Below are 13,746 nucleotides of genomic sequence, written 5' to 3'. Positions count from 1 at the left end.
TAGTATTCCATTGTGTTGATATACCACATTTTCCGTATCCACTCATCCGATGATGGACATTTGGAACAAATGTTTAAAAAATGTTTTAGTGAGCAGTTGTTATTTGTGTGTCTAAAAAGTTGAGTTGCAAAAGGGTTATTATAATTTTGTTAGACTTGTTTTATTTCATGACTGGAATACTGAATCTTGAAATAAAAACATATACTTCGTTTCAAATGCAGAGTGGTAGAGTACCTGACAAACTGTGCTATCCTAATAAAGGCTCTGAGCTGAAATGCAAAGTAGTGTAAAATGAGACCCCTTCAGAAGTCTAGGACCACTGAAGAGAATCCAATTGATGAACACAAAGTGGTTTGCTATCTTTTAATCTTTCAAGAAAGACAATTAGAAATGCATTGCATACATTTTTATGAGTAAAGATGACGAGGGTATTTAATCTTTAATGAAGAAATGTCTAGTCTCATTTGTCCGTAATGAAATTTTAGGTAATGTTCCCAGCAAACAATTTATGAAGGTACTGCCTCGTAGGAGAAATATTAAAGCCTACAGGAACAAAGGAAATGGTTTACTGTATTGTAATGACTTATCTTTAGCATCTGCCTACACTTAAGGATTCTGTTAACAGCTTCCAAAATGTTTGTTTTCATTAATCTGTACAGAGACAGAATGTAAGAGGAGTAACCCTCCCAAACCAACCATCAAGACATCAGGAGAAAGAGAGTCCCCATTCACCAAATAATATAAAGATCACCTACTTAACAGTAACTGGGGAGAAAGTACTCAGAGAGAACAAGTCAACAATTCTAAAATAGGAAGCCTCAAGTTGCTTTCTGGACTTTGACCAATTCTAAATGTAAACGGCTTTAGGTTTGTGGTATTTAAGTACTTATTTAGAAAGATCTCACCAGGAGGGATCATTGGTTTCATGCTTTAAGAGGAGCCACAGAAATCAAATAGCAATCACCTATTTGAAATTTGTATCATAAAGGCTTCAGTAGAAACATTTTATTTTTGGTTGGGAGAAACAAATACAGCTTTTAAAAAACATATGTTACTCTTTCAAGAACTGTTTTGAGTCCTGAACCACCAAATGTAGTAAATTTAGTAAAAATCTTTTTTTAATATATCTTATGTAATCAAATTAACATTATAGTTTATTTCTTATCAAGCGTTTATGGGGGAGATGTATAGAGAAAGATAAAAATCTTACAAAGTTTATTTTTAGTTTCATCACAACATATGTTTACTGTAACCCTTATTGCTTCCCAGTAAAGGAAAAGAACTGTGTTTTGGGAATCAATCTAAAATATCCAATTAGGATTTTCAAGACTTCATTCTTGAAAAACTGAGTTGCTTTTATTACGACACGCACAACACAGTGATGTAGCAAGTATTTGAATCCCAATTGCATACTGGACGAGGCACTATAAGAGATCCTAAGGTGAATGAAATATGTTCTGCTTGTAAAAAACTTATTAATTCAGCAACATTTACTAGTTGTGTGACCTTGGGCAAATTGCTCAGCTTCTTTATAACTTGATTTCAGTTGCATACTGGACGAGGCACTATAAGAGATCCTAAGGTGAATGAAATATGTTCTGCTTGTAAGAAACTTATTAATTCAGCAACATTTACTAGTTGTATGACCTTGGGCAAATTGCTGAGCTTCTTTATAACTTGATTTCAATTTCCTCATTTGTAAGATGGGGTAATAATTATTATATCTCCTAGAGTTTTTATGAGGATTAAATGTGATAATATTTGTAAAAGGCTTATAACAATGTATGACACATAGGAAATACTAATTGTTATCTATTGTAAGAATCCTTTATGTGCCAAGGTTGAGTTTGATTTTTAAATCAATTTTTTAGAATTGCCCACCCTCAAGCACCTCACAGTCTTGCAAGGGAGACAAATGCATGAACATTGTTAATATAACATAAGTTTTGGCATAGTTATATGCAAAATGCTATGGGGAAACAGGAAGGAAGGAGAAATTATGTGTGTTGTTCAGCGAAGGCTTTTATAGATTTGAGTTGAGTGTGGTATTAGTTATTTGCTGTGTGACATTCAAAATGTAGCTGCTTAAAACAAATATTATCTTACACAGTTTCTGAAGCTCAAGAACCCGTGAGTACTTTAGCCTCGAGGTTCCACCTTAGTATCTTTCATGAGATTACAATGAGGTTGTTGGCTGCATCTGAAGTCATGAAGGGGATGGAGAATTTACATTCATGTTCAGCGTCTGTTGGCAGGAGGCTTCAGTTCCTTGCCACTGGGCCTCTCCATAGGGCTGCCCAAGACCAGGCAGCTGGTTCCCCCATAATAAGTGATGAGGGGGTGGAGGGAGAGACCAAGACCAAGATGGAAGCTGCGGTTGTTTTATAACCTAATCTGAGAAATGGTGTACTCTTTCTTCTGCTGTATTCTATTCATTAGAAGCAACTCACTAAGTCCAGCCAATACTGAAGAGGGAGAGAATTAAACTTGAAGGGAGGAGTATCAGTGAATTTGTGGACATAGTTTTTAAACCACCATAGGTATGGAAGGAAAAGTAAGGTTTATCTAACTAGACAGTAATAAATTTATTTCAGGCAAAAGGAGTAGCAGAAACAAAGGAATAGAGAGATGAGGTTACATGGCATGTAATCTAGCATGGCTAGGGAATTGAGGGGATTACTGTTATTTCCATTTTGAAGATGAGGGAACTAAGACTTAGGTAAAGTAATTTTCCCAAGACATACACTTAGTAAATGTCAGGTCCAGGTCCTGAACCTGTATTCCTGATTATAGAATGCATGATCTTATACTACCTGTGTTAGGGTTTTCCAGAGAAACAGAATCAACAGAGTGTGGGGGTGGGGGTGGAATTTATTTTAAGGAATTGGCTCACATTACTGTGGAGGCTTGGTAAGTCCAAGACCCTTAGGGTAAGCTGGCAGGTTGGAGACCCAGGAAAGAGTTGCATGCAGTTCAAGTTCACAGGCATTCTGCTGGCAGAATTTCTTCTTGCTCAGGGGTCATCAGTCTTTGTTCCATTAAGATCTTCAACTGATTAGGTGAGGCCTAGCCACATGGAAGGTAATCTGCTTTACACAAAGTACACCGATTTAAATGTTAATCTCAGCCAAAGGAAAAAAAAAAAAACCACCACAGAAACATCCAGAATAATGTTTGACCAACTATCTGGGCACCATGGCCCAGCCAGGTTGACACATTAAATTAACTATCACACTACCCTATATAGTAGTGATAATTTGGAGTTCAGGTGGCAAAGGGCCTTGAATGCCATACTAAGCAGTTTGTTGGACTTATTGTTACTGGTCCCAAGTCCAGCCACCTGCCCCATACAAAAATAAACAACTCAAAAGTCAAATGTTGGTGGAAATGGAAGTCAGCTTTTATTCCGGAATACTGGTGACCTGAGGAGAGATGTTAGACAGACACTTATCTCCGGTAGACTTAAAGGAGAATGGCCAGGCTAAAGCCATCTCCAAGACTCAGATCTCCAAGACTCAGATCTCCTGAGGGTTTAAAAGAGTGGGTTGAGGGTATGGAGTGTGGGAAATGAAAAGCAGAAGGGAGGGGGACATGAGCCATGGGGGCTCTGTGCAAAGAGCCAGGTGCGAGGTTCACCAATGCTCCATCTGGTTTCTGCTCCTGTCCTTGCTGTTATCTCAGGGTCCTGCTGGAAGGGTGGAATCAGCATAGCTTTACTGATGTCTTCCTTGGTTTCTCAGGGTCTGGATAGTTCATGTCTTGTAGCAAGTCTGCAGCTCTTGGCTGACTGGAAAACAACTTTACATTTATATAAATAATCTTACGCCTTAACCAAGGTTCAAAATATCAAATAACCATGACAAAAGAGGGAACTTAGAGAAATGCATACTAAGAAAAAAAAATTGTCTATTGTGCTTGATCTTTAATCCTGTTTTGACAGATGACAACCCTGGTTTTTATTAACTTTTTTTTTATTACTATTCCTTCTCAGTCCACATATTTTTAGTAATTAGCTTTTCTCATACAATTCATGTATTTCAAAATGATGACTTTCATTTCAAGAATATTTTTCTCCATTATTTACTCTCGTCTATTTGGACCTTTTTCTCTTAACTTTTTCTTTCTCTGTGATGCTTTATTTCAAGGCTTCTTTTAAGCCATGCTTCCTACTAGAGTAAAATGTGAAATTAGGAAGGAAGACAGAAATGTAGGTGGAAAATAAAGGACCCAGTTTGTATATCAGCTGGACTAGGTAATTCCAAAGGTGTAAATATTGTTCTAGCTTCATTTCTTTGCAGAGGATGCTTAGAAGAAAAGCTATTTCAACCTTGCTGCTGGAGATACTTCTCTTTATAGCTAATATAGAGCAGGAAACCTTAACATTTTTCTTGGAGCCTCAGAATTTTTTTTTTTTTTTTGAGGATAGATTCTTGCCAAAAAATCAAACCAAATAAAGCAAGAACACAACAACAAAATCCCATCCTCATCCTGATCAAGCCTCTAGATCCAATGATGAGTTTATACAAAATACAAGGGACAAACAGTGTGAGGAAGTAACCAACCAAATTCCGAACCTGGCACATTCTCAGTACAAATGACTTGGTCCAACAAATAAATGGTATTTAAAAAGTGGCCAAAACCAGATGGTGTTGAAGCTAGGTGATGGGTATGTGGAGATTCATTACACTATTCACTCTCCTTCTGAGAAAGTTTGTAAAATTTCAAAGGCAAAAAGAAAAGTGAGACAATATCATGCCTATTGAAGAGAAAAAAGGAATCACACAGTGGCTGCCAGTTAAAACAAAGATTCCTGGGTCCCACCCTAGACATGTGATGTGACTCGCTTGGGGGGCTGGCCTGACCCATCTGCATTTTCAAACGTGACTGTTAGGTTCTCTCTCTGTAATGGCATGAACTGGTGACTGCCTCAGTGCCCTCTAATAGTGGCTGGTTCGGGGAGCCATGGACAGCCAGACAATGGAATACTTGGGGATGTTAAAAACAAGGAGAGGTCTGTGTGTGCCATATGGAGAGAAGGCGGCCCCTGGTGGGGCAGGGCAGAGCAGAGTGGGCTGTTCAGGTGCCCTCCAGGGCCAGGAGGGTGAGGCCCAGGCCAAGCAATCTCCCCAAATTCAACTTCTTCCATTTCTGTGCTTTAAGAACAGTACAGTAAAAACCCAAATACCTTCCCTTAGAGCCACCCATTGTTAACATTTTGCCACACTTTCTTGGAGGTTCAGAATTTAAAGTCACAGTGGTCCCAGCCTACTGTTTTGGACCAGCCCTGTCGGGGTCTCTATTGAGAAGACACAGGTAATCGGGTTAGGCTGGGGAGTGTTATGAGGCCTCCCAAAAGTGATCTAGATTATAAGTCTATGGATACATCCTACTATTGGAGAATAGAAAGCAAAATCTAGAGCAAAAGTTATAACAAGCTAGAAAGGAAAGCAGAACTGGACTTGCAAAAGAAATGGGAACTGAAGATCTCATGGTAAAGCATAAAACAAGGTAAGAGGGTTTGGAAGCTAGTTCTATGGACATAATAGCTCATCTTTGACTCACTTATTTGTGAGTTTCAAAACCACTAGATGGTTTGGTGAGTTCTATTAGATGAGCAGATTTTGTGGGTGAGTGAAGAAGACATCAGAACCATCCAAGGGAGATGCTAGTTTCCTAAAGAAGAGGAAAATTTAATTCATCACTGCTGTTCTGTGCACCCCCTGCCCCATGGCCTATTACTGATAAGTCTACAAGCTCAATCGAGTATGATTTCCATCTTTATTGCCTCCAGGAAAGGGCTTCATCAGTAGCACAGAGGGACAAATAAAAGTTTTACCAAAACCAGCTTCTTTTATTTTCTAACGTATCAACACAAATATTATGTCATTGATGTAGAAGAGATTTTGACAGTTTATTTATCTTTCTGTCTTTAATAAAATTAATCCTAAATCATCTTGGAAAAATAGGTTATTTTACCTTGTAAGATTGCCAGCGGAGGTATCCTATAAATTCTGTAAGTAATTCATTCCAAAGGAAATTCTCCTACCCAAAGGAAATGAAATCACTCCATCATGTTCATTGCAACACTATTCACAATAGCCAAGAGATGGAATCAACCTAAATGCCCATCAACAGATGAATGGATTAAAAAAATGTAGTATATATACAGAATGCAATACTATTCAGCTATAAAAAAAGAATGAAATCCTGTCATTTGCAGCAACAGGGATGGAACTGGAGGACATCATGTTAAGTGAAATAAGCCAGGCACAGAAAGACAAATACCACATGATCTCACTCATGGAATCTAAAAAAAAAGTTGATATTATAGAGGCAGAAAGTAGAACAGTGGTTACCAGAGACTGGGGCATGGAGGGGGAGTGGGAAAACAGGGAGAAAGGTTGGCCAATAGGTATGAAATTACAGTTAGACAGGAGGAATAAGTTCTGGTGTTCTGTTGCACAGTAGGATGACTATGGTTAACAGTTAAGTTTTGTATATTACATAATAGCTAGAGGAACGGCTTTGGAATGTTCTTGCCACAAAGAAATGATAATGCATGAGGTGACTGTTACATGAACTATCTTAACCCACTTTTATACAACATATATGTGTCAAAATATCAGATTGTACCCCATAAATATGTACAATGTGTCAAAAACAGATTTTAAAAGAAAATGATCAGCTAATTTTGACTTAATTCTTATACTAATAACTACTTGCATTTTGAAGAAAAAAATTATACATATTCCAAAATCCACTAAAGTATGAGGTAATTTCCATTCCAGAATCTGAAATGTCTTCTGAACACTTGAAGGTAAGGTTGGGTAAGGAAGAAAAAATAATGCTGAAGAAGTATGGTGAGAGGAATCCATCTTTATGGGGCAGAAACTGCAATAATCAATGGGATCTCCCCTCATCTCCAAATATCAGATATTCTCCATCATGGCCACTGATCAGTTTCTAAGGTCTATTAAAACTTGGCCTTCTGACCTCTATTGGGAGTGTGCTATATATAAAAGATTGATTTCAAAGCCGTCTGCTTTTTTTTCACTCAGAATTGTGGAATAGAACTTGAAACAGACTTTCTTTGACAGCTACTCCGACATACATTATAATATATGCACCATATTCCTTACTGTAGAAAGTTAAAGTTAAGGTCATAGATACTGGATCTTGTCCATATGAAAAAAACAAGGTTATGTTTGTATCGCTTTCATATTTATGTATAGTATATTGCTATTTGCCTTTTCCTTTAAAATATATTACTGCTGTGATTCCTAACACTGTTCAGAAGCCTGGTAGTTATTCAGTAAGTACTCATTAGTCACTGAATTAAAACTGAATTTTTAAAAATGATGTCACCCCATACTGGCCAGCCACCAAAAAAAAAAAAAAGAAAGAAAAGAAAATGTCAAATAGTACATGTTGACTTTTCTGTTTGATGTACATTAAACAAAGGAATGAAGATAAAATATAATTTCCCAAGCCAACAAAGCCAGGATTCTTTATCAAAATATTAAAATTATCTCTAATGTTAGGAGTTAAACTAGCTTAAAGGCCAACATTAGGAAAGATTTCCAAATGCAGAGGGCCTTTTTTGTATTATGTCAACCAATCTACATTAAAAAATTCATAAAGTTTGCTGCAATCAGCATATATCCTCTACTTCCACAGCAACTTGAGGAGTAGAGCTCAGGGGTAAGTGTTAAAATATCAGGCATTTCTGGCTCTGAGCCCCCACCTGTGTAAGTGCTGCCACCCCAATCCTCCAATCCTCCCAGCACTCAAAGTTCCTCCTTTCCTTGGAAGGTCCTAGAAGAGTTAACTTGATCCTTTTGACAGCCATTTAAAGTATCCCATCTATTTGCTCTGTGCCTGGTTGCTTTGGCACAGCTGCCCTGCTGGCACTCTTCAGATGTATACTGACCTTGGCATGACAATTGGAGGTCGCCTTAACCAAGGTACCTCATAGTTTGTACTTAATAATCATCACAGTTCCTTGTTGCTGATGCTAGATTAGGTTCCTTGAGATCAATGTCTGTGTTGTTCTAGGTCAAGGGGGAGGGGAGTGAAGTGGGACCCTTTCTCTGCCGATGTTACAGTCCTTTCAATGAATTTCTAAACAGGGTCACCTTGCTTTCTATTTTTACAGTGCTAAGTTTTATGTTGACACATTTCTTTATGGTTCTTAGTTCTTGTGCGCTTGTCAACTTCCATGGTACTGGGTCAGGTAACATTTAATGTGACACTGCCTTAATCAACCCCATAAGTGCCTGGACACTTTTACTTGAAACTATTTAGAGTGAGTTCCCTGCCCCCTCGGGTCACCCCAAAGAAATTAGGGGTCAGCCTTGTCTCTCTCTCTCTCTCTCCTGTCTCTCTCAAGGCCCATTAGAGCCTCTGCTGGCCCACTTCAAATTTGCTCTACTTTCTAGAGTGCATAAGTAAACAAAGCCCCCACGTTAAATGTAATTACTTTTAAGAGAGAAATTCGCTTTCTGTCAACAAAGTAGAAATATAAAATTCTATTTGGTAAATGATAAAAAGATTCTTCATCTAATAAGGTTAGTTAAGAAAGAGGTAAGAAAAGGCTTTGTACGTGAAGATTATATTTGAAAGCAGTCTTTATTGTTCAGATTTCTAAGTTTCATTTTTCTTATCAGAAATATTTTTTGTTTAGTTAGATCCACCAATTGTTTTCTTCAGAGTTAACTGGGTTTTTATGACATGCTATTCAAACATTCAGCTGCTTTTTTCTCAAGCTTCTTTTCTAAGTAGGACCTACAGAGAGGCAGCAGAGAGGAATTATTTTCTGGGGTGAAATATCCTGGCCAGAGCAACATCATTCCATGTTATATTTGCCAATAAATTGATGAAATTATACACATTCAGTAGAGTCCCCATGTCTTTTTCTTCCAAGGTTAGGCTTTTGTTTGTTTGGCAGCTGGCCAGTATAGGGATCAAACCCTGGACTTCGGTGTTAGCACCACACTCTAACCAACTGAGCTAACCGGCCAGCCTAGATTAGGCATTTTTAAAAGTGAAATTTAAATAACTTTCAATTTCTTTAATACCTGGAATTCAATAAAGTCTTCTCCAAGGCATTTTTTCATTTAAACACAACACGGTACAGTGTGTGTTTCAGACTGATGCTAGTATCAGTTGATTTTGCAAGCCATATTTACTAGTAAAAGCTGGAGTTGTGTGACCTTACCTGATTCAGTAAACAAATATTCACATATTGAGCATCAACTGTGTGTAAGCCCTTGGGCTGAATTAAAACATCAAGCTGACCATGCAACCAGGAGATAATGTTACAAACACAAACATGCCTACTGGAAAATATGCAGTGATCATAATTTTAAGGGAAGACTGGGAACAACTACGAAAATGTTTTGTGTAACATTGTAGAAATTTCTGTATACATCTGGAATGAAATCATAGAGAGCTTAATTCAGAGGACATTTTTGATCTATTCCAATGTTGAATTTGGCTTGTGCTTAATGTTTTCAGGGTTTAACTAGACCAAATGGAAAGGACACAAATGCTCCTGAACTCATAGACTGGTGTACCATTATCCAGTGGTCTGGGGTGAAATTTTTCTGACATAAGTAGAATCAAAGGCTTCCTACTGCTTTACTAGTAGCTATGCCATGGCCTGGATGTTTGTGTCTTCCTAAAATTCATATGTTGAAGCCTAATCCCCAATGAGATGGTATTTGGAGGTGGGGCCTTTGGGAGGTAATAAGGCCAAGAGGGTGGAACCTGCGTGCATGGGATCAATGCCTTTATAAGAAGAGTTATGAGAGTGATGATCTCTCTCTCAGTTACTTGAGGATATAGGAAGAAGGCAGCTGTCTACAAGCCAGGAAGAGACCCTTACCAGACATCAGATCAGCTCGTGCCTTGATCTTCTACTTCCCAGCTTCCAAAAACATGAGAAATAAATATTTATTGTTTAAGCTACTCACTCTACGGTAATTTTGTTACAGCTGCCCAAACTAAGACAAACTAGGATCTTAGCCTTTAGGTTTTACTAGGTTTTACATTTTTTGAGACCCCCAAATTATTTCTTCCCCAAGGGAAAAAATCAAAATGCCATCATCGCTAGGAAACTCTGTCTCCTGTCAATTCTTTTGTGCATTTATCCTCCTTATTTCCCCTTTCATTGAACCTAACAATTGCACAATTTGCTTTTGTACTTTCCTAAGTATTAAGTACTCTCTCTTCTATTCTATGATCCTGTTAAGATCTAGTGGATCTATCTGACCTCCCAGGACTCTGTTTATTGCTCCTGATCAATGTGGACTACCTGAAATTAGATTTCAGGTATATCACTATGCGGTGCTATACCAATCATCTCTCTAAACATATTCTGTGCTCTTCTCTTATAGTCAGGTCAGGCTCCAATTTATGTGGAGAGAAAGATTTGAAAGTTCTGCATTCTGCTGGCCTGGGGGCCTGAGGGATTAATTAGGATACTGGCTAGGTTGTTAAAACAAGAAACTTAAAAATACAAAGATCCCCAGATGATGGCTCTGTAATATAGAGAATCCAGCTCCTTCCATCTTATTTTTTTCCCATCCTTAGAGAGTTTGCTGTATTTTTGTGTCTGAAAATGGCTCAACCGTCACATCCTCATTTCAGCCCACTTTAAAACAGTAAATGAAACACCTGACCCAGAGGGTGCATACATCACTTCTCCTTACATTCCATTTACTATGCAGTCTTGAGATGCGTTTGGATCCAGCTTTATTAATAGTATAAAAAAGGTAAAGGATATTGAGAGGACAATTAGCAAACTCTACCACATAATAATATTACCCAGATCTCTTTTTTTTTTCCTTTTTGTCTTTTTTTTTTACTGATCGGTAACGGGATCGCAACCCTCGGTGTCGCACCCATACCGGGGACCTGCAACGGGATCGCAACCCTCGGTGTTGCGCCCGCACCGTGCTCAGCCAGTGAGCGGGAACTGGTCTCCACATGGGATCCAAACCCTCAGCGGGAGCGCCACCGTGCTCCCAAGCGGCGTACTCTCCAGTGCGCCACCGGGCTAGCCCTTACCCAGATCTCTTAAAAATAATTTTTTAAAAAGCAGTAACTAGCAGTTGGTGCTTTGGCTTGTGTAGTAGTTCCTTCCATCCTAGTTCCCTTGAAATTTCTATTACTATTTAAAGCAGGGGAATGGAGGTAGTGTGCTCAGCCAGTGAGCGGGAACTGGTCTCCACATGGGATCCAAACCCTCAGCAGGAGCGCCGCCGTGCTCCCAAGCGGCGTACTCTCCAGTGCGCCACCGGGCCAGCCCTTACCCAGATCTCTTAAAAATAGTTTTTTAAAAAGCAGTAACTAGCAGTTGGTGCTTTGGCTTGTGTAGTAGTTCCTTCCATCCTAGTTCCCTTGAAATTTCTATTACTATTCAAAGCAGGGGAATGGAGGTAGCCTTTTTGATCTGATCTCAGTCCACCATGCAGTGTTATGCTGATTGTAATTGCAAAAAGTATAACTTCTGCACTGACTGTCACAAGCAGCCAGGTTTTGACGTTTTGATCACCATATCTTGAATGTACATTAACACCATAACATATTAAAGATATAACTAATACTAGTAAGACTAGAAAACTGAATGTATCCTTTTCCCACTTAGCTAAAATCTCAATATTTTTGAGTGCCCTTCACTTTACTCCTGGTAAATAGGGGTCTCCTCTTTGGGGGCCTCATCACCCTAGCTGCATGCCTTGTTGACCCTCAACCTCCTGTTCCATTGATGCTCCAGTCTGAGCGTCAGCATGCTACTTGCATTCCACAGGAAGTCCTGCAGTCCTGAGCACATTCCACAGGATGTGTGCCTCCTTCCTTAACTAAAGCCTGTGGCTGATAAGTATGCCATTGTCTTCATTAGGGATCTCTGCTGATGGGAACCAGCACTTCCTCAGCTCGGCTCTGTGGCTGTAGACAGGATGGATGTTTATTGAAGGGATTCAGAGGCATGTCAGGGAATCTAATTTCAGGTAGTCATCCAACAGCTACCCTTTCTGGGATCAGATGATCTCTAATCTCTGCTTTTCTCGGTATGTCCATTTGTTCTGTTTCCTCTATCTCATCCTTTCTTATTTGTCCAAGGCTTTTGAGGTTTTTTCCCCCATAATTCTCACTTACCTGAGGCTTTGGTTTGCCATGGCATTATGTTTGTCCCAATGCACTCACACCTCAGAAATATGCAATAGGAACAGCCTTGTTCTCTGTATATTGGTTCAGATTCTTGAAAGACAATATCTAATTGGCTCATCCTGAGTCAGTTGTCTACCTCTGGTTCAATCAGTTGTGGCCTGGATGGTAGGTTTACCTGAGACAAACATACCACTGGGGCTGTGGGTAGAGGGCAGAGTCTCTTAGAATGGGATGTAAGTAGAAAGAAGATGATTGATGTATCTAGTACAGACATAATCTTTTTCATATTTTTAACCCTAGTCCAAATTTGGGATGAGCAGGGTCAGTCCTGGAATAACATGGGAATTAAAGATCTCATCAGTTACAAAATACCATCTGATCAAATGCCTTAATTGGTAGCAGGGATTATCCTCCAAAAGGCACTATAGATCAGCTGCTCCCATGACCAGGTAACTTGCCACCTCCTACCTTCACCTACTCATACTAGAGAATTGGCTGCTGCAGACTTCTTTTGCACTAGTATCAGTTTCTGGAAATGTGGTGCCTCTGGAAATCTAGACCTCCGGATTTCTCATTTTGGACATAGCTTCTTCAAATCTCCTTTTAAAATCTTTCATGTTTTCCATCATGTTTCTTTGAATTGCATGATCTGTGGGTATCATTTAGAAATATGAAAAAATAGATTGCAAATTCACCTACAGCAAGAATAGATTGAGGTTTTTGTGGGGCTTGAAGCTAAAAGTCTCCAGTTTGGGAGACTTTTTAAAGAAAAAAGAATATAAAATTATCATGACAAAATTAGGATGAAATTGATTCATGAGAAAAGCAGCACAACAGGTATCTTATTATTATTATTATTTATTAATCTTATTATTTGGTGGAATATGAAGTCAGCTTTTATTCAGGAATACCAGTGACCTGAGGAGAGATATTAGGCTAGCCCATCTCTCCAGTAAACCTGAAGGAGAATGGCCAGATTAAAATCATCTCAAAGACTCAGATTTACTGAGGGGTTTCTAAAGACAGGGGTTGAGAGAATGGAATGTGGGGAGTGAAAAGCTGTGGGGGCTCCATGCAAAGAGCCAGCTGCAAGATCTCATCTCGTTTTTGTTCCCATCTTTGATGTTATCTTAGGGTCCGCTGCATTTTGATGTGCTTTGGGGCGGAATCAGCCTAGCTTTATTGATGTCTGTCTTCTTTGATTTCTCAGGGTCTTGATAGCATGTGTCTCATGGCACGTTTACAACTCCAGGCTGACTGAAAAACAACATTAATTCTTTCAGACAATTGCCTCCCTGCTCTTGAGTTACTTTAGTTCATGTTCTCTGTTTGTGGCATTAAATCATTCAGCAAATTTTTCAGGGAAGGTTCTTGGTTGACATACTTTCTTAACCCCTGCATATTTGAGAATGTTTTCCAGTTGCCTTTGTACAGAAATGATAACTTGGCAAGGTATATAATTCTTGGTTCAAAATTATTTTCCCTTAAAACTCTGTAGATATTGTTCCATTGTCTTCTGGTATTTAGAGTTGCAAGAGAAAAATCTGAGATCATCCTGACTTTTGCCCATTT

General features: G+C 38.9%; 1 long non-coding RNA gene across 1 annotated transcript in view; it reads left to right on the top strand.

The window, feature by feature from the left end:
* The window catches only part of LOC103607455, a 13,975-nt gene extending 4,006 nt beyond the window's left edge, over positions 1 to 9,969 (top strand). The window contains exon 2 of the long non-coding RNA XR_551968.1: positions 9,831 to 9,969. This is a non-coding gene — a long non-coding RNA (uncharacterized LOC103607455). The remainder of the gene's footprint in view (positions 1 to 9,830) is intronic.
* Positions 9,970 to 13,746: the final 3,777 nt, after the last annotated feature.

The sequence above is a fragment of the Galeopterus variegatus genome, unplaced genomic scaffold, assembly GCF_000696425.1.
Source record: "Galeopterus variegatus unplaced genomic scaffold, G_variegatus-3.0.2 Scaffold7441, whole genome shotgun sequence".
Taxonomy (NCBI): Eukaryota; Metazoa; Chordata; class Mammalia; order Dermoptera; family Cynocephalidae; genus Galeopterus; species Galeopterus variegatus.
Note: the sequence above shows the minus strand (reverse complement) of the source record. Positions and strands in the feature narration are given on the sequence as shown.